The sequence below is a fragment of the Protopterus annectens genome, chromosome 2.part0 (genome assembly GCF_019279795.1).
Source record: "Protopterus annectens isolate FY-2018-M chromosome 2.part0, PAN1.0, whole genome shotgun sequence".
Classification (NCBI taxonomy): domain Eukaryota; kingdom Metazoa; phylum Chordata; order Ceratodontiformes; family Protopteridae; genus Protopterus; species Protopterus annectens.
In genome coordinates this window covers 192697460-192713060 of record NC_056728.1, presented here as the reverse complement: position 1 = coordinate 192713060, position 15601 = coordinate 192697460, and the positions used below count along the sequence as shown (strand labels likewise).

Here is a 15601-nt window from a genome sequence, read left to right as displayed (position 1 = left end):
GGCTCTTTTACTTGATATAATTGTCTGTGAGGAAGGGAGTGATTAACATGGGGGGAGGTAAGATGGTTTCCAGTTGGCTCGCTGATTGCTCCAGGATAAGTAGAGGCTTGTTGGTAACAGTAAGCTCAGCAGTGGGACGACATGGGCTGAAGGAATACACAGGTATAAGTAGCCCCTGTAGTGACATGGGTGCTCAAGTTGCCATTGAGGTGGAGATAGGGCCTCAGCATGGGCCATCAGTTGCTGTGATACTGGCAAGAGTTTTAGCAGCCCTCATATCTGCCTGTGTAATGACATCTCCTGAGAGGATGTTACTGCAGTGCAGTACAGGACAAACATCCCTCATGCAGTCTAAGGCTGATGGGCTATATTTATCTGGGTCTGTAAAGTTGCCACACTTTCATAGGGGAGTCTTGGGGGCAGTTCTCTAGTCATTGTGCACAAATCCTGTAGACAGGATGAGATGGAACAGTTTAAGTAGAGGCTCTGGTAGTAAGTCCTTGGTATTGATGACAGTGCAGCCTGACATGTTGTCTGTGAAGTATCTGTTTTAGCCTTTGGCAGAGATTCTAAAACTTGTTCCAAGGTGACTTCAGGGAAACTGAATTTTCAGAGATGATGGGGTCAACAGTGTGGGTATGTGGGGAAGGTTAACACTAAATTTGTCTGAATTTATTGAGTGTATCCTTGGTGTCTGAATGTGTGATATTATGACCTCTGTACACTGACATTATTCTTTAATTTCTGAACTTAACAGAATTAAGGTTTGTAATTTCTTTTGGGATGTATAATAACATTTGCTTAGCTTTACATTTTTAATAGTGCTCTTAAAGTTTCCTTGTTGATGTGTTTCAGTGTTGGTCTTGAGGTAGAGAGATGCAGATTTCTTACAGCTCTTCTTAGTTTTCCTTTCTTTGTTATACGGTTTACTAATATAGTTCTACCAGAGAGGCTTCTTTTTGAATGTACAGTTATATTTAGGATGGATGGGTACTGTTTTTTCTATGAAGATGTCTAGGTGCAAATTAGTAGTTGAATTTGTTAGCCTTCTCAGTTGTGGCCATTTGTGGAGGGAACTAGATTTGCCCTGGATAAGTCCCTAAAGGCGGTGTCATTTGGTGCTTGGGTAGTACCAGTAAGCCTAACAGAGAGATGACTGATTTGTGGTCAGATTTAAACAGGGCTTAGGAGATGTGAGGTTTGGTACATACAGGAGCTAGGTTGGTAAGCACCAAGTCAAGATTTAGAGCATCTAGCTGGTAGTTATACAATTTTCTGCAGTGCATTGGTGGTAATAGTCTATGAAATGCTGAGCACATCCACTTTTAGAGGTGGACATGTCCCAGTCAGTGCTTCAGTAATTGAAGTTCCCTTGAAATAAGGCATTTGATGTGATATTTAACTCCAGTAGTGTTAAGGTAATTAGCAGTGAAGTTTTACTTGGATTTGTTAATGATGATTTGGATCTCCAGGAGCTCTATGTTAGGGTCGTGGGTAGTTTAATGTGAGGTGATAGTTTTTCTGACAAGTAGACATTTCCTCATAGTTACCCAAGTGTATGATAGGGAGTGTTGCTCACTGAAACTATGACATTTAGTACAGTGATGATGAACCTGTCACACGTGTGTCAAAAGTGATGCACCACGACATTTAGGGTGACACTAGCATTCACCAACACCTGAGTTACCAAATAAACTGAACGAACAAAAATATAAGAAATGAGCGGCCCTGCACCAGCCAGAACTTAAAATGGATTCTCACCATTTGTATTAGTGTGTCATCTGTCATCACGGCAGCCACACAGTTCAGTTGACTTCCAGCTGCTGTAATGGAAGCTCATTCTCAAGGTACAAACGCAGAGGAAATCTCCAACCACAGTCCCCCAAAGTCAGCGTTCATGTGAAATCAGCTTTTGCATTTGTTTGTGTGAACAAAAAGTGCGTTGAATTATTTTATGCCAGTTCAACAACACTGTTGCAGAGGTAAGGAAGTAGATTTTAACCTCAAAGAAATCAGGGCATGCACTGTCAGTGTAACCAGGAACCCAAATGTAATTCAGAAAACGGCTGTAAAAACTTTTATTAAAATAAAATGTGTTAAATTGATTTTTTTTTTATTTTAGTAAAAGTTTTTATGCCCAGTTTACAGTTTCAGCATGTCTGCACTGTATTGCATTTGGGATCAAGGAGGTAGTTATCGATAAGTATTTGGTTAATCTTGTAAACGTTGGCAACAAATCACTGTTAAGAGAGGTTGAATTGAAACCAATAAATTTACAATTTACATTCTGATGGGGTCTGGTTGCAAATTTGAGGCACTTTGCATAAGAAAGCAAATCTCTCCATAAATAAGCAAATGGAGTTATTAGGCAATACACCTGTGGAGGAAAAATATTCTTTCAACATTCATCATCCACAGGTTAAAGTTGAAGCAGAAACAGACCTTGGACCATATAATTTATGACCAAGAACTTAATGAAATTAAAATAATAAACTGTACCATTTATTGAATGTAAATGTGATACTATAAGCTTAAGAATCAGTGTTTGTAATTCCTCTGAAGATGTCATGAATGACGAAACTTCAGGAGAATTGGATTTTGAAATTGTGAGACCTGCTGGAAAGTTATAGAAGTTGTAAGCTTTTATTTCTTTAATGTTCTAAACCCTATTATGGAGGAACCTCAAATTAAAAAAAATCCTGTTTCAGTGATAGAAGTGGTCGAAGCTTTCAAGCTGTATGGATTTAGAAGTACGGCATTATTGACAGAAATGGCAAATCATTGTGCCTATTGTGTCATGAACCAGTAGTAGGCAGAGTGTGGAACGTAGAAAGACATTTTGAAACAAATCACTGGCTTTTGGAAAAAAGTGAGGATGAAAGGAAGGAATATGTTTCTCAGCAGCTACACCACAATGAGCATCAGTCAAATAACTTCCTTAAATTCACCGGACAAACTGGAAAAACTAGAAAACGCTGTGAGAACTCACCAAACACTCCGAAATTTAAATTTGTATTTATATTTATACTGCGTTGGGCTTTGCATTCTCAGTGGAATTGAGACTTGAGCTTCGGAGTGTTTGGTGAGTTCTCACAACTTCCTTAAATTCTTAAGAGGCCCTACAAGTTTAACATCAGCAAGTTTCAGTATTGTGCTCACTCCATAGCACAGCATGGAAAGGCCCTCAGTGAAGGAAAATTTATTAAAGAAACACTTCTGAAATTTGCACTGTTTTTGTTTCAAGATATGCAAAATAAAGATGTTATTATTAAGCATATTTCTGATTTGCCACTCAGCAGAAATAGCACTGTATACAGAATGATGACAGTGACCTCTAATTTTCTCTTTTGGCTGTTCCATTAGGGGGTCACCACAGTGGATCATCTGATTCCATTTCTTCCTGTCCTGTGCATCTTGCTGTGTTACACCAACCACCTGCATGTCCTCTCTCACCGCATCCATAAGCCTCATCTTTAGGCCTTCCTCTTTTCCTATTACCTGGCAGCTCCATCGTTAGCATCCTTTTCCCAATATACCCAGCATCCCTCTTCATCACATGTCCATACCAACGCAATCTCACCTGTCTGACTTTGTCTCCAAACCATCCAACCTTAGCTGACTCTCTAATATACTGATTCCTAATCCTGTACATCCTTGTCACACCCATTGCAAATCTTAGCATCTTTAACTCAGCCACTTCCAGCTCTGACTGCTGCCTTTTTGTCAATGCCACCATCTCCAACCCATACAACATAGCTGGTCTCATACCTTCTTGTAGTCCCTCCCTTTCACTCTTACTGGTACCCCTCTGTCACAGATCACTCCTGACACTATTCTCCACCAATTCCACCCTGCCTGTACTCTCCTTCACCTCTCTTCCACACTCACCATTACTCTAAACTGCTGATCTCAAGTACTTAAACTCTTCCACCTTCGACAACTCTACTCCATGCATCCTCAACATTCCTCTATCCTCCCTCTCATTCACACACATATATTCTGTCTTAGTCCTGCTGACCTTCATTCCTCTCCTCTCTAGAGCCACCTCTCCAGGGTCTCCTCAACTGGGTCCCTACTCTCACTGCAGATCACAATGTCATTTCCAAGCATCATAGTCCATGGGGCCTCCTGTCTGATCTTGTCTGTTAACCTGTCCCATCACCATTGCAAATAAGAAAGGGCACAGAGCTGATCCTTGATGTAATCCCACCTCCGCCTTTAAATGCATCTGTCACACCCACTGCAGACCTCACCACTGTATCACTACCCTCGTACTTATCCTGTACCACTCTTACATACTTCTCTGCCACTCCTGACTTCCTCATACAATACCACAACTCCTCTGTAGGCACCCTACAAAGACACGATGCAACTCCTTCTGACCTTCTCTACATTTCTCCATCAACACTCTCAGAGCAAACATCGCATCTGTAGTGCTCTTTCCTGGCATGAAACCATACTGCTGATCACTAATCATCACCTCCCTTCTTAATCTAGCTTCCACTATTCTTTCCCATAACTTCAAGCTGTGACTGATCAGTTTTACCCCTCTGTAGTTAGTACAGCTCTGCACGTCACCCTTATTCTTAAAAATAGGGACCAAAACACTTTCTCCACTCCTCAGGCATCCTTTGACTTTCCAAGATTTCATTACACAATCTGGTTAAAAACTCCACTGCCATTTCTCCTAAGCACCTCCATGCTTCCACTGGTATGTCATCTGGACCAACAGCCTTTCCATTTTTCATCCTCTTCATAGCAGTCCTTACTTCCTCCTTGCTAATCTGTTTCACTTCCTGATTCACTATCCTCACATCATCCAACATTCTCTCTCGCATTCTCTTCATTCATCAGCCCCTCAAAGTACTCTTTCCATCTGCTCAACACACTCTCCTTGCTTGTGAGTATGTTGCCCTCACTATCCTTTATCACCCTTACCTGCTGCCGATTTTTCCCAGATTAGTCCTTCTCTCTAGCCAATCGGTACAGGTCCTTTTCTCCCTCTTTAGTGTCCAACCTTTCATACAACTCTCCATATCCCTTATCCTTAGTCTTCACCACCTCTCTCTTTGCCATGTTCCTCATCTCCTTATACTCCTGTCTACTTTCTTCATCTCTCTGACAATCCCACTTTTTCTTCAGCCTCTTCCTCTGTATACTCTCCTGTACTTCCTCATTCCACCACCAGGTCTCCTTGTCCTCCATCCTCTGTCCAGATGTCACACCAAGAACCTTTCTAGCCGTCTCCTTTACCATCTCTGCTGTAGTTATCCAGCTATTTGGTAACTCTTCACTGCTCCCCAGTGCCTGTTTTAACTCTTCCCTGAACTCCACCTCAGTCACCTTTTTTCAACTTCCACCATTTGATCCTTGGCACTGCTCTCGCACTTGTCCTCCTCCTCTTGATCACCAGTGTCCTCCTACAGACCCAACTACACTTTCCCCTGTCACTACTTTACAGTCTCCAATCATCTTCAGACTGGCCCTCCTGCATAGGATATAACCCACGTGTGCATCTTCTCCAGTCTTGTACGTCACCCTGTGCTGCTCCTCCTTTTTAAAATACGTATTCGCCATAGCCATGCCCATCCTTTACGCAAAATCCACTACCATCTGACCTTCTGCATTCCTCTCCTCAACACCATACCTGCCCATCACTTCCTCATCTCCTCTGTTCCCTTCGCCAACATGCCCATTGAAATCCGCTCGAATCACCAGTCTCTCACCCTTTGGTACACTCAAAACCACTTCATTCAACTCGCTCCAAAATTTCTCTTTCTCATCCATCGCATCGCATACCCAACCTGCGGAGGATATGCACTAACAACATTCATTATTACACCATCAATTTTCAGCTTCCTAAACATCACTCTGACACTGTTCACCTCCAAAACACTCTTGGCATACTGTTCCTTCTTGATAACCCGTACCCCATTTCTCTTCCCATTCACACCATGATAGAACAATTTGAACCTACCTCCTATATACCTGGCCTTATTCCCCTTCCATCTGGCCTCTTGCACACACAATGTCAACCTTCCTTTTCTCCATCATATCAGCTAGCTCTCTCCCTATACCAGTCATGCTGCCAACATTCAAAGTTGCTACCCTCACTGCTACACTCCTAACCTTCCTTCTCTCTTTCTGCTTTCAGGCACTCCTTCCCCCTCCTCTTCTCCTTTGGCAGTAGCCCAATTTCCATCGGCACCTTGTTGGCTAATAGTACTGGTGGCCATCATTGTTAACCAGGGCCTCGACTGATGTGGTATGGAAATCTGTATTTTCCACATATGTTATTTGGCAGAGGTTTTACACCAGATGCCCTTCCTGATGTAACCCTCGTCATTTATCTGGGCTTTGGTCTGGTATGAAGAAATGTACTGGCTTGTGTATTCCCAGTGGTGACTGTGATCTCTAATGTACAACATCAATTAAACGGAGATTTTAAAATGATTGTACATATTTTTCGATTTTTCTTAATGAAAGTACTGATGACACTTCCATCAGTGCAGATGGCCATCATTGCTAGATTTTCCTATGGTCTGTCAATGAGAGACGTGTTGATAAAGCTAGAAACTGTGCCAATAACTACATCAGGGTACCAAAATATGCAACATTGTTCTATAAATGTTCCGTGACTTAAGTATTGATATGTCTAAAGTTGTGTCTTTGACAACACTTGAGGTACCCAATATTGTGGGGAAAAAAAGGTCAGATTTGTGAAACTGTTTATGGAAGCTGTTGGACATCCAGTTGTGCTGTTTCATTGCATTATCTGCCAGGAGGTGTCGTGTGCCAAGGCAGGATTTTCAGAACTACATGATGTAGTGACAGTTGTAACAAAAATACTGAATTTAATAGCTGCTCAACCCCTTCAGTGAGAATTTTCTGCACTGTTGCAGGAAGTTGAATCAACTTACAGTGGACTGCTGATTCACAACAGTGTAAGGTGACTGAGCCGAGGAAAAGTCCTCAAAAGATTTGTGGAGTGCTATGAGGATATTAAGATCTGAAGTAGTTGACTTCATTTGATCTTCAACCTGTGGGTCTGTGGATCCGAATCGGACCTGAAATGGCCGCATAACCAGCACCTGATCAGAGCTCCAAGCTCTTCCCCTTACCCACAATGCCCCCTGTTTCTCCTGCCTCACTTCAGATCTTGTTTGCCACTGAATAGCTAAGCATTGTAGTCTCGAACTCCGAGCATTTTTTCTGTGGTAAGTGATTGCATTTTGATTGGTGTTTATCCTTTTCTGTACTTTCCTTTTCCCTCACCTTCTCTACTCACTTTGGATGTTGGTTTATCGCAAAAAAAAAAATTTTGTTGTTCCCCCTTTGGCCTTCCCACTCCTATCTTCTCTGCGTGTGTGCGTTCGCACCTGCCTGTGTGTTTTTCCTTCCAGGCAAGGAGTATGGCAGATATTCCCCCTAAGCTAGGTTTTAAGAAGTGCACAGAGTGTGGCCATAAGCTCTCTCCATCCAATGGCCACACTCTGTGTAGTCTGCTTGGGCACAGCCCATTTGCTTTACCCCCTGTCCTATTTGCGCAGGTTTCAACCCACGGGCCCTTAAAGACAGGAGAGAGAAGCTCATTCTGAAGGGCTTTCTTCCGTCATCGGGGACTGCTGTCCCTGCAACCCCAGCTTTGGCCTCTTTGACCCCTGCTACTACTACTACTACTACTCCTCCCCCAGACCTCTGGAACACAAACTCCCACCAAGAGGTCTGGGGAAGGAGAGAGGCACCATAAGAAAGATAGACTGCATGAACGGTCTCCAGACCATTTGGCTTCGGTGGGCCCTCCACCCAAGGCCAAAACCACCACCAGGCCCAGTACCTCTGGCTCCACTCTCCCAGGTTCTCCCTTGGGCCAGAGATGTCACGGTCTCCACTAAAAACATCCCCTCATCAGTACTCCCAGCTGGTGTTGGTGGCTTTGTCCTGCGGAGATGGACAGGATAATGCCGAAGTTCATCCGCACCCAAATCCAGATGGGAATCTTGCCGGGCCAGTCTCCCTCCGGAGCGGGGAACTCGCAGACCTTTTTCACTCCAATATCTCATTCTTCGATCCGTCCTTTGGTTTCAGAGTCTTTGGATCCGAGGACGGCCGGGGGGTAGGCGTCTATGGTACCCTGTACCTTGACGCTGGCCATTGTCTTGAGTGTGTTGGATCCGACAGGGTCGGATCCAGGCTCCTCTCTGAGTCATAGCCCCTGTATCAGGTCCGAGGGGCTTCTGTCTGCTTTGAGTTTGTCGGAGTGCAGTCTTCCCCTCGGTATCTGCCTGCCTGTAATCTTGGCTCTGACTCAGTCACATTCAAGGAGAACGCCTCCGATGGTGGCTTCTCAGGATGCCTGCTCCCCTTCAGCCTTTGATGTGGTGGACAGTGTTCTCTCGAGTTTGTCGAGGCCCTTGACCATCTCATCCTTCGACTCCGCCCCGATTTCCTCCGTTTTGGGTATTGCCCCGACAGTCCTGCCTTCTCAGAGACAGCTTCTGCAGGTTTGGTTAAGGAAGCCCCCACACAGGAACAACAAGAGGTTTGTGAGGTCCGTCCCCCCCCAAGACCCCCAAGAGAGTCCCACTGAGGAGGTTCTTTGCAAATGGACGTGCAAAAGGAGGCAGTTGAACTCCTCTCCAGAATCCTTGACCGAAGACACTGACTTGGAGGAAGGGGAAGGTTCCCCCCAATCACCCTCGAGGATGTCTTTTTTGGAGACATGAATGGAACTCCTTCGCTTGGGGGGGGGGGGGTCGTCCACCCAAAAAACAACTTCTGATGAGTCAGTGTTCTTGGATGGATTTGGCACAAGCCCATCTGCTTCCTGGGTGCCCTCTCCCACGGATCCGCTTGTGGACCTCATAACATCTCAGGTGTGGAAGGAACCGGACACTGTGGAGCCCATCCCTATTGCGCCCAGAAAAAGTTCTAAGCCCCCCACCAGACAGGACTTGTTGGAGCAAGGGATACCCTGTGGATGCTGTGGTAGTGGCTGCCTCCACGAAAAAAAGCTTGCATAGGAGAGATCTATGGTCCATCCTCCTGACTGGGAGTCGAGAACCATGGACTGTCTAAGGAAGCGGGTGTACGCTTCAGCAACCTTTACCATAAGGGCGCTGAACTACATGGTACGCGTCATTCGATTGCAGCAAGATATAGTCAATGAGGTCGCTGGGTCGCCCCCAGAGTCCATGCCAGTGGAGAGCAAGAAGGTGTTCTCCACACAATTGGCCACTCTCAAAGTGGTGGCAAACACGTCCATGCGTCTGCCCTCCCATGCTGCGGAGGGAGCCACCAAGGCAGCCGGTTCCGGCATTGCCATGAGGCACCACGCCTGGCTCCGGCTGTGTCATTTCACAGAACCCTTCAAGGCGTCATTTGCAGATGCCCCTTATGATGGTTCATCCCTGTTTGGGAAAACAGTTCGTGACATATTGGTCCAGAGTGAGAAGGATTGGAAGACACTGTCTACCATCAGGATCTGCTTCTCTGCCCCTCAAAGATCCTTTTCAAGGAATCAGTGAGGGATAAAGAAGATGTGGTTCCAGAAGTCTCAGTTCTCCCGGAGCACTCAGGACTCACCTTCCTCCCCAGAGGCAGAGGAGGTTATGACAGATGCCGTCCAAGAGGCAGAGGGGGTCAGAGAAACTTTGGGTCTTGAACCTTTCTCACAGACCCGCACAGCAGCCCTGAGGGGCTGCCCGACTGCTAGTCTCTGGAGGCAGTTGGGGTTGCCTTTCGCTACACCCACCGGCATTGGAGTCCATAACATTAGAGCATTGGGTGTTGCAAATTATATCCAGAGGTTATTCCATCCCTTCACTGAACCACCTCTCCCACCAAAGGGAAGTAGCAGCACTAGAAATAGACAAACTTCTAAGAAAGCGAGTCATCCAACCCGTCCCCCTAGACCAATCTGGATTGGGCATTTATTCCAGGTTCTTTTTAGTGCCAAAAAAAACGGAGGAACCTATGACCCATTCTTGATCTATCCAGCTTGAACCTGTCAGTAGCCAAGGAAAAATTCCTGATGGCCACTCTTCCATCTATCCTGCCCTACCTGCAGGAGAAAGATTGGATGTGCTCGATCAACCTTCAGGACGCGTACTATCATATCAAGATGGACAGGCGCTCCCACAGGTTTCTCCGCTTCTGGCTGGTTGCCAATCATTATCAGTTCAGAGCCCTCATATTTGGTCTAACCACAGCCCCCAGGGTGTTCAGAACAGGGGTGAATATAAGTTACATTTCCTTGATGTACACAGACATTTCAGATGTTATCTATGCAGGACGAAATCCTTTTGCAAATCTGATCAGTTGTTTGTCTCTTACTCAAAACCCTTATTAGGAAAGCCAATTTCTAAAGTGACTATTGCTCGTTGGATCTCCCAGTGTATTATTCGAGCATATTCTAATAAAGGGAATTTCCCCTCCGGGTCAAGTAAAAGTACATTCCACCAGGTCTATAGCCACTTCAGCAGCTTTTTGGTCCAGGGTGTCGCTGGATGATATCTGTTCTGCAGCTACTTGTTCCTCATCTCATACCTTCATCTCACATTACAAATTGTATCCAGGAGTTGGGCATCTTTTGGCTCTGCGGTGCTCTGGAATATCCTTCCCTGAGGGCCACCCAGGTGTTTGTAGCTGGGGACCCACAGGTGAAGATCAAATGAGGTCAACTACTTCAGATAAAGAAGTTATGTACTCACCATAATGTTCCATCTGAGGAGTTGTACTTTGTCTTCAACCATCCCCTCCTTTCCCCGACCTTGTCACTATGGTCCTGTCTTGTATATGGGAGATGAACATTCAAGAGACTTCTCTTGCTATGCTTGGTTCAGGAATTTTGGGAGGGCCAGTAGTGGTAAGGTCCTGTTGGGTCAAGCTTATGTTATACAGAGCAGCAAACTCGATCTGAATGGAGGAAGGGACTGGGCATTATGAGTAAAGGGAGGAGCTTGGAGCTTGGATCAGATGCGTGTCTGATGCGATTCAGATCCAAAGATCCTCAGGTTGACGACAAAGTACAACTACTCAGGTGGAACGTTATAGTGAGTGCACAACTTCTTTTTATATGTTGAGAATAAAAATTTGGAGCAGTTTCCTCAGATCAGTGATTGTACACAGGTCAGCATAATGATGTTTTTTTACAGACCTCATGATTCATATGAATGAACTGAACTTAAAGTTACAGGGTTTTGGCAAAAGTATTGATGTTGTTTGGATACATAAAAGCCTTCCAAACTAAACTTCAAATTTTTAAACAAGATGTGGGGACTAAAACATTTAAGTGTTTTCCTTGATTGCAACATATTTGGAGGACATCAGCTTGGATGTGCAAAATGAAATGGAACCCTTGCTTATAAAATGCCAGCACATTTTAAACTCTATAATTGATCAGTTTTGTTGAAAATTTAATAAATTCAGAAGTTTAGAACAGACTGTTAAAATAATTAAGTATCTGGATGTTGTCAGGTACAGTACTATAGAATTAAATGATTTCCAGTGTCTACAAATTTAATAATTAGAGATGCAGTTAGAGTTCCAGGCTAGCATCTGGACTCAAGTGTTTGTCGATCTGAAGTCTAAACTTGAGGATCTGGAAAGAAATTGCCTGCCGAATGAACAGCGCCCACTACGAGTAAGAAATTTTGGATACTTGGAACCAAATACCAGAAGCTTTTAGCACTCTTAAAAATCTAGCAATGGCTTTACTCACAATTCTTTCCTGTACATACTTTTACAAGAACGTAGTCTCAGCTTTAAACAACTTTAAAATGGACACAAGAAACCAACTGACAGATGAAGTTAGTGCTGCTTGTTTGGGCTTGAAGTGCACAAATTACCTACTTTCAATTTTAGACTTGTCTATTAAAACTCAGCAAAAAAAGTAATTAATTGATGTTAATCAAATCAAATGCAGTGCGTTCCATATTTTATTTTAATTCAAAATTACTATTAAAAGTAGATTACTTTTTAGTGCCCTATTTTAAGGCCAATTATCATTGTCCATATTGTTTTTTTTCTATTATAAATCACTGATATGAAGTTCTATCTCGACATTCATTCTTTACTGATGGGTACGAAGCCGATCCCTCGTCTCCGAGTTGGCTAGTTGCAAAGCTCGAGGTCTTCAAATAGCTCGAGGCCAAGTCCCCTCTCCCATGATGCACCTAGAGTTACCTCGGATCTAGTTTGCTGCTGCACCTGATCGGCGGTTCTGCATTAGCTTGGGCCAATAAAACTGTTTTTTCATATTTACTCACTTATATTCATATTTAGATAGCTTTAGATAGTTGTCAACAGTTTTATAAAGCTCTAATAGCTTTTTGGTGTGTTTTTCTCCACTTGTATTCCCTTCCCTTAGTGTGCTTTAAAATCCTAGTTGGCCTCTTGTTTTAGGCCTAGTTTAAAGAAAAACCTTTTTCTGTTTATTGTAGTGTGTTCATTCAGTGACCTTTTGTCACAATTTATACTTAGATAGTTATAGTTGTAGTTATAGTTATTTGCTGTGTGGTGTGTTTAGCCTTAAAAATTTTTAGAAAAGGCTTGGATTGATAATTACTGTTAAAAGTTTTGCAGTTGACAGTAATTTTTGTCAGATATAATTATTCCTTAGATAAGGTTTGTTGTGTCTTATAGCAGCTGTCCTCTGTCCATTGCAGTGTCTGCTTATTTTTCTTCTTGTGTGTTTGACGGACCTTTTTCTGTCACGTTAACATTAATATTATTTTGTGTGTGTGTGTGTGTGTGTGTGTGTGTGTGTGTGTGTGTGTGTGTGTGACTTAGCCTGATTTTATTTAAGGCTTTTGTGGATAATTGTTTAGAATTTTTTGTGGTGACAGTAATTTTCTCTCGGACATTATAATGGCTGACCAAGAGAAGCATCCTAAGTCAGGTTTCAAAAAGTGCCCAAAGTGTGGCCAAAAGATGTCTGTAACAGACAGCCATGTAAATTGTGTGTACTGTCTAGAAGCCCTGCATTTACAGGATAGCTGTTCTATATGACGTTCTTTCTCCTCCAGGGTCCTTCAGGAAAGGAAAAGAAAATTGATAGAGATTTGTTGAAACCATTCTTCCAAGAAGCTTTGAGCAACCAAGATGGATCCAGCAAGTCCTCAAAGTCTTCTAAGACCTCTGACTCTAAGAAATCAAAACAATCTTTGACTTCGGCTCCACTACCATCGGAACCGACAGTCCTTTCTTTTCGGAGCCAGTCCCCAGTCTTGGAACCGGTATCCGAAACTCCTAAGAGTCCATTATTACAGTCGGTACCACCTTCAGTGCGTTCATCTCGGTCCTCTATCAGCCTTTCTGATCTGGATGTGGATCGTGTGGTGCAGAAGCTGTTACTGGCACTGGCCTTGGCAAAAAATGTTATTGGTTTCAACCCAATGGCTTCGGAGCCGAAGACCCTTACACCAGCTCAAACTGTTCCTCCTCGGACCCATGCTGGTCCTTCAGAGCCAGAGCCGTCAGACCTGTTGATTCTGGAACCTTCAGAGCCGACGCCTGTTCCAGTGTCTTTGGCTCCTTTCACTTGGACATCCTCGGTGCCCATCGACGACTCTAGGAGCCGACACTCTCTGGTTGGGTCTGGGGAGGATAGTTGGACCGACTTGTCGGTTCCTACTCTGCCTCTCGGGGTTTCGGCTCAGATGAGCTCGGCTCCTACCTCTGGTTCGGAGCCCACTGTCCCGGTGCTGGGGGGGTATCGACGGTTTCCTCTGAGCCGTCTGTTCCCTTGCATCAGAGCAGGGGTGCTTTCGATGCCATGAGGAGAGTCATGTCTCCTAAAACATCCTCTACCTCAGGTCTGGCTTCCTCTTCCCCTAAAGCGCCTGTGTCTGCCTCACACATCCTGACCAAGTGTAGAGACCCAGAGCCTCAGGAAGCCCTATTGGGTGGCCCTTGCTCTTCTGAGACCTCACCAGAAGCTCCCACTGATGAGGTTCCCAGGAAGAGATTGTGTAAGAGGAAACATCTAGACCCCCCCCCCCAGGAGTCTCTAACATCTGATACTGACTTGGATGAGTCAGAAGGGTCCCCCTCTGAAGATATCTCATTCGCTGAGATACTTGAAATCCTGAAGCAGAGGGGTGACTGGCAGTCCAGAAACCCTACTGAGGACAAGTCAGTTCTCCTGAAGGCTTTCGGGTCTCAGCCCTCCACCTGTTTGGTGTCTCTGCCCTTCGATGAGCTAATTCAGCTGGTCTCACGAAGGGCGAGGGAGTCTCCAGATACTATGGAGCCTGTCCCTAGGAGTCCTAATAGATTAATTTCTACCCCGTTGACAAATCTTTCTTAACAAAAGGTGTGCCAGTTGATGCCATGGTGATGGTGGCAGCCACCAAAAAGGAAATGTCTGAAACTTCCTCGTCTATCCATCCTCCTAACAGAGACTCTAGTATCATGGATAGATATGGGAAGCGCATGTTTAGTTCAGCGACTTTTGCTCTTCGTTCGCTCAGCTATTTAATCTATTTTACCAGGTTACAAAGAGATCTCCTTAAAGAGCTAGGAGATGCTCTTCAGGGTACAGTAGCTGCCAGAGCTACCGACAGAGTTGCCACCCAGCTTGCTACCCTCAGTTCTATAGTAAACCCATCCGTGCCCCTCATTTCATATGCAGCTGATGGAAATAGTAGGGCAGCAGGTACAGGAGTTGCTCTTAGACACACCTGGATGCACTTCTGTTCCTTTGCCAAGCCCTTCAAGTCATCCTTCGTGAATACTCCCTTTGATGGCTTGTCCCTTTTCAGCCTTAAAGTGAAGGAAACCTTAACCAGGTGTGAGCAGGATGGAAAGACTCAGTCTGCCGTCTGGGTCCATTATTCCACCCCTACCAAGACCCTACACTAAGGGTCAAAGGGGAGGAAAAATATGGTTCTGAAAAGCCCAAGCAGCCTTTCAGGACACACGTGGTAAACTCCCCTCCAGAGGCAGAGGAGGGGCAATAATGGAAGACGCTGCCCTTGCAGCAGAGGGGGGTCTGCAACACCAGGGCAACAGAGATCACTTCTCTGGGAAGCCCTACCAGCACTCCTTAAAGGAGGCCCCAACTGTTCTGCCCTGGAGGCAGTCGGGGTCACTTATCTTTGTACCCAGACGCCTGGCTCAAAATAACAAAAGACAGCTGGGTACAAAGTATAATTTACAGAGGATACTTCATCCCATTCGCCACACCCTCTCCACCCGTAAGAAAAATCCCAGATGTTCCGCCCAGTTACAGGGAACAAGCAACAATAGAGGTCCAAACATTGCTAAGAAAAAGAGTCATCCAACCAGTCCCAGCAGACTAGACAGGATCCGGAACCTACTCAAGAGTCTCTTTAGTTCCAAAAAAGACGGGGGACTGGGGACTGGAGACCCATATTGGACCTCAGCAGACTGAACAAGTCTTTAAAGAAAGAGAAGTTCCAGATGGTCACGCTTCAGTCTATACTTCCCTTCTTAGGGAAAGACAATTGGATGTGCTCAGTAGATCTCAAGGATGTGCACTACCACATAAAAATGGCCAGGCCATCCAGGGATCATCTGCGCTTCTGGCTCGGAGCCAATCATTACCAGTTTTGAGCCCTTCCCTTTGGCCTCACTA

General features: G+C 44.7%; 1 protein-coding gene across 1 annotated transcript in view; it reads left to right on the top strand.

Moving 5' to 3' along the window:
- EPB41L5 (erythrocyte membrane protein band 4.1 like 5) overlaps positions 1-15601 on the top strand; it is a gene marked incomplete in the record, with an annotated part of 2576260 nt that overhangs the window by 1343537 nt on the left and 1217122 nt on the right.